The sequence below is a fragment of the Elephas maximus genome, chromosome 2, assembly GCF_024166365.1.
Source record: "Elephas maximus indicus isolate mEleMax1 chromosome 2, mEleMax1 primary haplotype, whole genome shotgun sequence".
Classification (NCBI taxonomy): domain Eukaryota; kingdom Metazoa; phylum Chordata; class Mammalia; order Proboscidea; family Elephantidae; genus Elephas; species Elephas maximus.
This window is the reverse complement of record NC_064820.1, coordinates 234,594,845-234,606,143: the sequence shown is the minus strand read 5'-3', so window position 1 is coordinate 234,606,143 and position 11,299 is coordinate 234,594,845. Positions and strand designations below refer to the sequence as shown.

The following is an 11,299-nucleotide window of genomic DNA, read 5'->3' as shown; positions in this document are numbered from 1 at the left end:
CCAGGCTGTTTTGACTACCATAGTTATACAGTAGGTTCTGAGTCAGGTATTGCAAGTCTCCCTTCTTTCTTCTTCTTCTTCCATGGCCCTTATCCAGGGCCTCTTCCCTTTACATATAAAGTTAGTGATTAGTTTTTCCATCTCTTTAAAGAATGCTGTTGGTATTTGGATAGGGATTGCATTGTATTTGTAGATTGCTTTAGGTAGAATTGACAATTTCACAATGCTGAGTCCACCTATCCATGAGCACAGCATGTTTTTCCATTTATGTAGGTCTTCTTTAGTTTCTTGCAATAGTGTTTTGTAGTTTTCTTTGTATAAGTTTGTTACGTCCCTGGTTAGATTTATTCCTTTTTTTTTTTTTTTTCTGGGCTATTATAATAATAATAAAAATTTTTTTTTTATTATAAATGGTGGTGTTTTCCTTTTCATAATTATCTTTATTAGTGTATAGGAATCCAACTGATTTTTGTGTGTCTATCTTGTTTCCTGCATTCTGCTAAATCTATTAGTTTCAGTAATTTTCTTGTGAAATCTTTCGGGTTTTCTATATACAGTATCATACCATACACAAATAGGTACAGTTTTACATCTTCCTTACCAATTTAGATGCCCTTTATTTCTGTTTCTTGCCTTATTGATCTAGCTAGGATTTCCAGCACAATGTTAAATAGGAGTGGTGGTATGGGGCAAACTTGCCTTGTTCTGTTCTCAAGGAGAAAGTTTTTAGCCTCTGTCCATTAAGAATGATGTTGGCTGTTTGTTTTGTGTAGATACCCTTTATTATGTTGAGGAATTTCCCTTCTATACCTAATTTATTGAGAGTTTTTATCAGGAATGAGTGTTGGACTTTTTTGAATGCCTTTTCTGCTTCAATGGAGATGATCATGTGATTCTTTTATTTTGTTTATGTGGTGGATTACATTGATTTTCTAATGTTGAACCATCTTTGCATACCTGATACTAATTGCACTTGGTTGTGGTGCATTATTTTTTTAATCTGATTCTGAATTCTATTGACTAGAGTTTTGTTGAGACTTCTTGCATCTATACTCATGAGAGATATTGGTCTGTAATTTTCTTTTTTTGTGTGTGATGACTTTGCCTGGTTTTCATATCAGGGTTATGCTGGCTTAGTAGAATAAATTTGGAAGTATCCTTTCCTTTCAATGTGTTGAAATAGTTTGAGTAGTACTGGTGTAAGCTCTTCTCTGACTATTTGGTGGAATTCTCCAGTGAAGCCATCTGGGCCAGTGCTTTTTTTTCGTTGGGTATTGTTTTTATTACCTTTTCAATCTCTTCCCTTGTTACAGGTTCGTTCAGATTTTCAACTTAAGTTTGGGTAGTTAGTGTGTTTCTAGAAATTTGTCCACTCCTAGGTTTTCAAATTTATTGGAGTATAGTTTTTTTTTTTAATAACATTGCGAATAATGGGAGTTCCAGAACACTTAATTGTGCTCATGAGGAACCTTTACAGAGATCAAGAGGCAGTTGTTCCGACAGAACAAGGGGATAATGATTCGCTTAAAGTCAGGAAAGGTGTGCATCAGGGTTGTATTCTTTCACCATATCTATTCAATCTGTATGCTGAGCAAATAATCTGAGAAGCTGGACTATATGAAGAAGAACGGGGCATCAGGACTGGAGGAAGACTCATTAACAACCTGTGTTATGTAGATGACACAACCTTGCTTGCTGACAGTGAAGAGGACTTGAAGCACCTACTAATGAAGATCAGAGGCCACAGCCTTCGGTACGGATTACGCATCAACATAAAGAAAACAAAAATCCTCACAACTGGACCAATAAACAATATTATGATAAACGGAGAAAAGATTGAAGTAGTCAAGGATTTCATTTTACTTGGATCCACAATCAACAGCCATGGAAGCAGCAGTCAAGAAATCGGAAGATACATTGCATTGGGTAAATGTGCTGCAAAGGACCTCTTTAAAGATGTCACCTTGAATACTAAGGTGCGCCTGACCCAAGCCATGGTATTTTCAATCACATCAAATGCATGTGAAAACTGGACAATGAATAAGGAAGACTGGAGAAGAATTGACGCCTTTGAATTGTGGTGTTGGTGAATATATTGAATATACCATGGACTGCCAGAAGAACGAAAAAATCTGTCTTCGAAGAAGTACAACCAGAACGCTCCTTAGAAGCAAGAATGGCGAGACTGTGTCTTACACACTTTGGACATGTCAGGAGGGATCAGTCCCTGGAGAAGGACATGATGCTTGGCAGAGCATAGGGTCAATGGAAAAGAGGAGGACCCTCAACGAGGTGGATTAACACAGTGGCTGCAACAACGAGCTCAAGCATAACAATGATTGTAAGGATGGCTCACGACCAGGCAGTGTTTCATTCTGTTGTGCATAGGGTCGCTATGAGTTGGAACAGACTCGATGGCACCTAACAACAACAGTTTTTCATAGTATTAGTTATGATCCTTTTTGTTTCGGTCGAGTCTGTTATAATGTCCCCCATTTCATTTCTTATTTGGGTTATATGCACCCTCTCCTGTTCCTCTTTTGTCAGTTTGGCCAATAATTTCTTGATTTTGTTGATCCTTTCAAAGAAGCAGCTTTTGGTTTTGTTGATTCTTTCTATTTCATTTATTTCTTTTCTGATCTTTATTATTTCCTTTCTTCTGGTGACTGTGTGCTTCTTTTGCTGTTCTCTTTCTATTTGTTTGAGTTGTGTAGCTAATATTTGGATTTTGTCCATTCTCTTTTGATGTGTGCATCTATTGCTATAAATTGATCTCTGAACACTGCCTTTGCTGTGTCCCAAAAGTTTTGGTATGATGTATTTTCGTTCTTGTTTGATCTAGGAATTTTTTATTATGTCTTTGATCTCTTCTATTACTCAATTTTCTTTTTCTTATCTGAGACACCCAAATGGTAGCTTGTTGACAGCTAGATAAGGACCAAAGTAATTCACCATATTTCTGACTGACAAGGCTGGATAAACATCCAAAGGCCCATTTGTTTATTGAACACCACTTTTAGCAGCCTTTTAACATACTTTGGACATGTTATCAAGAGGGATGAGTCACTAGAGAAGAACATCAAGCTTGATAAAATAGAGGGTCAGCAAAAAAGAGGAAGACCCCCAAAGAAATAGAGTGACACAGTGGTTGCAACAAAGGGCACAAGCACAGCAACAATTGTGAGGATGGTGCAGGACTAGGCAGTGTTTTGTTCTGTTGTGCATAGGGTCGCTATGAATCAGAATCTGGTCGACGACACCTAACAACAACAAGCCTGTCTATTAAATTTTGTATCAGACATTTCTACATTACTATCCCAAGGACGTTCTCAATGAAACTTGTGAAAACGTTCAATTGCCTTTCTTACTTGAATCTGCTCCTGTATTCTCCATCTCAATGAACAATGAAAATAGATAACTTTTAATGAGGACTTACCTGAGACTTGTCATATCTTATTTAATTACCCCACAACCTCTTAAGAGAAGTATCACAGATAATGAATATTGGAGCTGGGACCTAAAGAGACTGCCCACACATTTAACCTCTACACTGTAAAATACATTTGCCAAATTAAACAAATCGAACACTTTGGAGTCAATTTAGATTTCCGTTTTATTTTCTTACCAACTGTAGTCAATCAGTTCTCTAGATTATGCAAAGTATTGTGTACATTTCCTCCTGTCTATCCAATTTTTTTTTATCCCAATGGCCTTAATTTTAGGTATTCAAATCTCATGTAATTCTTTTAATAATTATCTCCTTTACATCAACCCGTACCCTAAGCATAAACTTAATTTCTGGTCATGATTTCAAACATTTTATTGTTCAAGTTTAATCTGTATAATTGGGGAAACAAATAAAGGACTAATGAAACAGTTAATGTCATCTTGGTTTTCAATTGACTATACAGAAAATCATATGCGTGGGGTTTCCTGGGCACAAAACTCCTTCCATCTTCATAGGTCAATTAACTAAGGTAAGGGACAAAATTTCTAATCATAAAAAATATGATGAAATTGTCATAAAACTTAAATTATCAATAAAAATTGTGAAATGAAGGTTGACATTCTATTCGTACCTTGACAATTTAAAACCCTCATTTTTATCAACAAAAAATAAAAACATACAAAAAGCATACCTTCCATCTCGTGGAGAGTTTTGACTTCCAAATTGTCCATATCCCCCTAGTTAATTATTTCATGCTATGCCAAAACAAATTATGAGAAAGAAGGGCCTGTATGAGTTGTGGCTATTACAATTTAAGTTTAACAAGTTCCTAGCATCTGTATATGTTTTACAGAAATGAAACACAAGTTAAATTTAAAAATAGAGAGAGTGCTCCCTTAAGCCATGCATATATTAAAGTGGAATGATACAGAAAAGATCAGTATTGTCCCCAAAAAAGAATGACACACAAATCCATGAAGCATTCCATATTTTTATATATTATTTTTATTATTTTATCATGCTTTAGATAAAAGTTTACAGCTCAAGTTAATTTCTTATACAGAAATTTATAGGAGGTGGAGCCAAGATGGCAGAATAGACAGACGCTTCCATGGAGCCCTCTTTACAACAAAGACCCCAAAAAACAAGTGAAAAGAGTATATTTGTGACAAGCTGGGAGCCCTGAGCATCAAAGGCAAGGTAGACAATGAACTGAGAAGGAGGGGAAGGAAGTGACCATTCAGAAGTGGAGAGAAGTTACTGGACCTGAATCGTGAGGAACCATTCCCAGAGCGGCGGCGGCAGTGGGCTGGTACTAACGTTCCGCCACAGTTTCCTCAGGGAAAAGCAGCCAGCCACACAGCCCACTCACACCTCCGGAGCCTGAGGAGAGCTGCGTGCTCCCAGCAAAAGCTAATTACTTGCGTATATTTTACTGAGCCTCCCCCCAAGTCGGCTTCAGCGGCTGAATCCCTAGGCCTGAGATAGACCCTGGTGAGCACCTAGAGCCATCCTCCCAGCCTTGGGGAAGGAAAAAATTTGCAACTGGAGGGAAAAGATAATCTGCTAGCTCCATTAACTGGGGGAGCTCAGGACAGAAGTGGCTCCTATCCAGGCATAAACTGTCCGTGGACCTTGAGCACCTTTCCCTTCTGCACGGACCTGTGTGGGCCTATTTCAGGAGAATAGGCCCTTGTTGGCAAACTCCAACCATTTCAGCCATGAGGTGGAGAGGTGGGTGTTTGACATTTGACATTCCTTTGCCTATTAAATAAGGTCCTCACCTACCCACAACAGGGACCTAAGTACCGGTGGCTCCACTCAGGTCGCACAGCCACACACGACAGGGGTCCAGGGAAAACTGGTACCTCCCAGTCCTTACAACAAAAACTTTGGGTGCCCATCATCCCTCTACAGAGCCCACCCACCAGAACGCTCTAGGGAACAGAGACGCATTTTCCTCATAGACACTTGGGGGTCGTTTCTCAGCCCCCTGCCTTGTTCAGAGTGTGACCGCTGCTGCAATCAGATATGGTTATATACGCAATTACCCCTGCCCCCCTGAGGCAGTAGGACAGAGCCTGTACCACACACTTGATATCAGCTACCTGGAAACCTGAGCTGAATTCATACAAGAAAACTGAATGGACTCCTAGACTGATATACCTGATAACAGCTCTAGCCAGCTGGGGACAGGACACCAGAGCTCCAAAAAAAGGCGAAAATAATCAAGCAAGTTCACTCAAGCAACCCATAGGGGTATATCAAAACAAAGCAAAGCAAGCAGCTACAACACAGTAAGCAAGCATAAACTAATACAATAACTTATAGATGGCTCGGAGACAACAGTCTATATCAAGTCACATAAAGAAACAGGCCATGATCACCTCAACAGGCTCTCAAAACAAAGAAACCAGGGATCTTTTAGATGAAAGTGCATTTCTGGAATTACCAGATGCAGAGCACAAAAGTTCAATCTACAGAACCCTTCAAGACATCAGGAAGGAAATGAGGCAATACGCAGAACATGCCAAGGAACACACAGATAAAGCAACTAAAGAAATCAGAAAGATTATTCAGGAACATAATGAAAAGTTTAATAAGCTGGAAAAATCCATAGACAGCAATCAGAAATTCAGAAGATTAACAATAAAATTACAGAATTAGACAACTCGATAAAAAGTCAGAGGAGCAGAATTGGGCAAGTAGAAGCTAGAATTTCTGAACTTGAAGATGAATTGCTTGGCACTAATATATTTGAAGAAAAATCAGATAAAAGAACTAAAAAAAAAAAAATGAAGAAACCTTAATAATCATGTGGGACTCTATCAAGAGAAATAACCTACAAGTGATTGGAGTACCAGAACAGGGAGGGATAACAGAAAATACACAGAAAATTGCGGAGGATTTGTTGGCAGAAAACTTCCCTGATATTTTGAAAGATGAGAAGATATCTATCCAAGATGCTCATTGAACTCCACAAAAGGTAGATCTTAAAAGAAAGTCACCAAGACATATTATAAACAAGGTTGCCAAAACCAAAGATAAAGAGACAATTATAAGAGCAGCAAGGGATAAAAGAAAAGTCACCTACAAAGGAGAACCAATAAGAAAAAGCTCAGACTACTCGGCAGAAACAATGCAGGCAAGAAGGCAATGGGATGACATATTTAAAAACTGAAGGAGAAAAATTGCCTGCCAAGAATCATATATCCATCAAAACCATTTCTTAAATATGAAGGTAAAATTAAGACATTTCCAGATAAACACAAGAAGAGGGAATTCGTAAAAACCAAACCAAAACTACAAGAAATACTAAAGGGGCGGAGCCAAGATGGCGGACTAGGCAGACGCTACCTCGGATCCCTCTTACAACAAAGACACGGAAAAACAAGTGAATCGATCACATACATAACAATCTACGAACCCTGAACAACAAACACAGGTTTAGAGACGGAGAACAAACTAATACGGGGAAGCAGTGATTGTTTCCAGAGCCTGGAGCCAGCATACCAGTCAGGTACGGCACAAGCACAGAGACCTGCTCCACCCTCCTGAACTAACCCCGGGAGGGGGACCAGCCGGTTCCACGGGCGGCGTGGGACGCAGCAGGTAGGAGAAGTCCCCGGGAGGCAGTGACTGGTCTTGGAGCAGAAAGAGCAGCATCCGAGCCGGGGAACCGTCCCGCAGGGATTTGGACTGGACGCAGCGGATTTTCTGGAAAAACTAGTTTCCCAGTGAAGGCTCAGAGACAACAATCCGTATCAAACCACTTAAAGAAGCAGACCATGACAGCTTCTCCAACCCCCCAAACAAAAGAATCAAAACCTTTCCCAAATGAAGATACAATCTTGGAATTATCAGATACAGAATATAAAAAACTAATTTACAGAATGCTTAATGATATCACAAATGAAATTAGGATAACTGCAGAAAAAGCCAAGGAACACACTGATAAAACTGTTGAAGAACTCAAAAAGATTATTCAATAACATACAGGAAAAATTAATAAGTTGCAAGAATCCATAGAGAGACAACATGTAGAAATCCAAAAGATTAACACTAAAATTACACAATTAGACAACGCACTAGGAAGCCAGAGGAGCAGACTCGAGCAATTAGAATGCAGACTGGGACATCTGGAGGACCAGGGAATCAACATCAACATAGCTGAAAAAAAATCGGATAAAAGAATTAAAAAAAATGAACAAACCCTAAGAATTATGTGGGACTCTATCAAGAAGGATAACCTGCGGGTGATTGGAGTCCCAGAACAGGGAAGGGGGACAGAAAACACAGAGAAAATAGTTGAAGAACTCCTGACAGAAAACTTCCCTGACATCATGAAGGACGAAAGGATATCTATCCAAGATGCTCATCGAACCCCATTTAAGATTGATCCAAAAAGAAAAACACCAAGACATATTATCATCAAACTCACCAAAACCAAAGATAAACAGAAAATTTTAAAAGCAGCCAGGGAGAAAAGAAAGGTTTCCTTCAAGGGAGAATCAATAAGAATATGTTCTGACTACTCAGCAGAAACCATGCAGGCAAGAAGGGAATGGGACGACATATACAGAACACTGAAGGAGAAAAACTGCAGGCCAAGGATCATATATCCAGCAAAACTCTCTCTGAAATATGAAGGAGAAATTAAGATATTTACAGATAAACACAAGTTTAGAGAATTTGCAAAAACCAAAACAAAGCTACAAGAAATACTAAAGGATATTGTTTGGTCAGAAAACCAATAATATCAGATACCAGCACAACACAAGGTCACAAAACAGAATGTTCTGATATCAACTCAAATAGGGAAATCACAAAAACAAACAAATTAAGATTAATTAAAAAAAAATAAATACACATAACAGGGAATCATGGAAGTCAATAGGTAAAAGATCACAATAATCAAAAAGAGGGACTAAATACAGGAGACATTGAACTGCCATATGGAGAGTGATACAAGGCGATATAGAACAATACAACTTAGGTTTTTACTTAGAAAAATAGGGGTAAATAATAAGGTAACCACAAAAAGGTGTAACAACTCTATAACTCAAGATAAAAACCAAGAAAAACGTAACGACTCAACTAACATAAAGTCAAGCACTATGAAAATGAGGATCTCACAATTTACTAAGAAAAACGCCTCAGCACAAAAAACTATGTGGAAAAATGAAATTGTCAACAACACACATAAAAAGGCATCAAAATGACAGCACTAAAAACTTATTTGTCTATAATTACCCTGAATGTAAATGGACTAAATGCACCAATAAAGAGACAGAGAGTCACAGACCGGATAAAGAAACACGATCCATCTATATGCTGCCTACAAGAGACACACCTTAGACTTAGAGACACAAACAAACTAAAACTCAAAGGATGGAAAAAAGTATATCAAGCAAACAATAAGCAAAAAAGAAGAGGAGTAGCAATATTAATTTCTGACAAAATAGACTTTAGACTTAAATCCACCATAAAGGATAAAGAAGGACACTATATAACGATAAAAGGGACAATTGATCAGGAAGACATAACCATATTAAATATTTATGCACCCAATGACAGGGCTGCAAGATACATAAATCAAATTTTAACAGAATTGAAAAGCGAGATAGATACCGCCACAATTATAGTAGGAGACTTCAACACACCACTTTCGGAGAAGGACAGGACATCCAGTAAGAAGCTCAACGCAGACACGGAAGATCTAATTACAACAATCAACCAACTTGACCTCATTGACTTACACAGAACTCTCCACCCAACTGCTACAAAATATACTTTTTTTTTCTAGCGCACATAGAACATTCTCTAGAATAGACCACATATTAGGTCATAAAACAAACCTTTGCAGAGTCCAAAACAACGAAATAACAAAGCATCTTCTCAGATCACAAGGCAATAAAACTAGAGATCAATAACAGAAAAACTAGGGAAAAGAAATCAAATACTTGGAAAATGAACAATACTCTCCTGAAAAAAGACTGGGTTATAGAAGACATCAAGGAGGAAATAAGGAAATTCATAGAAAGCAACGAGAATGAAAATACTTCCTATCAAAACCTCTGGGACACAGCAAAAGCAGTGCTCAGAGGCCAATTTATATCAATAAATGCACACATACAAAAAGAAGAAAGAGCCAAAATCAGAGAACTGTCCCTACAACTTGAACAAATAGAAAGTGAGCAACAAAAGAATCCATCAGGCACCAGAAGAAAACAAATAAGAAAAATTAGAGCTGAACTAAATGAATTAGAGAACAGAAAAACAATCAAAAGAATTAACAAAGCCAAAAGCTGGTTCTTCGAAAAAATTAACAAAATTGATAAACCATTGGCTAGACTGACTAAAGAAATACAGGAAAGGAAACAAATAACCCGAATACGAAATGAGAAGGACCACATCACAACAGAACCAAATGAAATTAAAAGAATCATTTCAGATTATTATGAAAAATTGTACTCTAACAAATTTGAAAACCTAGAAGAAATGGATGAATTCCTGGAAAAACACTACCTACCTAAACTAACGCATTCAGAAGTAGAACAACTAAATAGACCCATAACAAAAAAAGAGATTGAAACGGTAATCAAAAAACTCCCAACAAAAAAAAGCCCTGGCCCGGACGGCTTCACTGCAGAGTTCTACCAAACTTTCAGAGAAGAGTTAACACCACTACTGCTAAAGGTATTCCAAAGCATAGAAAATGACCAAATACTACCCAACTCATTCTATGAAGCCACCATCTCCCTGATACCAAAACCGCGGAAAGACATTACAAAAAAAGAAAATTATAGACCTATATGCCTCATGAACATTGATGCAAAAATCCTCAACAAAATTCTAGCCAATAGAATCCAACAACACATCAAAAAAATAATTCACCCTGATCAAGTGGGATTTATACCAGGTATGCAAGGCTGGTTTAATATCAGAAAAACCATTAGTGTAATCCATCACATAAATAAAACAAAAGACAAAAACCACATGATCTTATCCATTGATGCAGAAAAGGCATTTGACAAAGTCCAACACCCATTTATGATCAAAACTCTTACCAAAATAGGAATTGAAGGAAAATTCCTCAACATAATAAAGGGCATCTATGCAAAGCCAACAGCCAATATCACTCTAAATGGAGAGAACCTGAAAGCATTTCCCTTGAGAACGGGAACGAGACAAGGATGCCCTTTATCACCGCTCTTATTCAACATCGTGTTGGAAGTCTTAGCCAGGGGAATTAGGCTAGACAAAGAAATAAAAGGTATCTGGATTGGCAAGGAAGAAGTAAAATTATCACTATTTGCAGATGACATGATTATATACACAGAAAACCCTAAGGAATCCTCCAGAAAACTACTGAAACTAATAGAAGAGTTTGGCAGAGTCTCAGGTTACAAAATAAACATACAAAAATCACTTGGATTCCTCTACATCAACAAAAAGAACACCGAAGAGGAAATAACCAAATCAATACCATTCACAGTAGCCCCCAAGAAGATAAAATACTTAGGAATAAATCTTACCAAAGATGTAAAAGACCTATACAAAGAAAACTACAAAGCTCTACTACAAGAAATTCAAAAGGACATACTTAAGTGGGAAAACATACCTTGCTCATGGATAGGAAGACTTAACATAGTAAAAATGTCTATTCTACCAAAAGCCATCTATACATTTAACGCACTTCCGATCCAAATTCCAATGTCATATTTTAAGGGGATAGAGAAACAAATCACCAATTTCATATGGAAGGGAAAGAAGCCCCAGATAAGCAAAGCACTACTGAAAAAGAAGAAGAAAGTGGGAGGCCTCACCTTACCTGATTTCAGAACCTAT

General features: G+C 37.8%; 1 non-coding gene across 1 annotated transcript; it reads left to right on the top strand.

The window, feature by feature from the left end:
- The first annotated feature begins 4,338 nt into the window (after nt 1-4,338).
- Nucleotides 4,339-4,442, top strand: LOC126070738 (U6 spliceosomal RNA). The gene has a single exon (XR_007516263.1). It is a non-coding gene; the product is annotated as a U6 spliceosomal RNA (small nuclear RNA).
- The last annotated feature ends 6,857 nt before the right edge of the window (nt 4,443-11,299 follow it).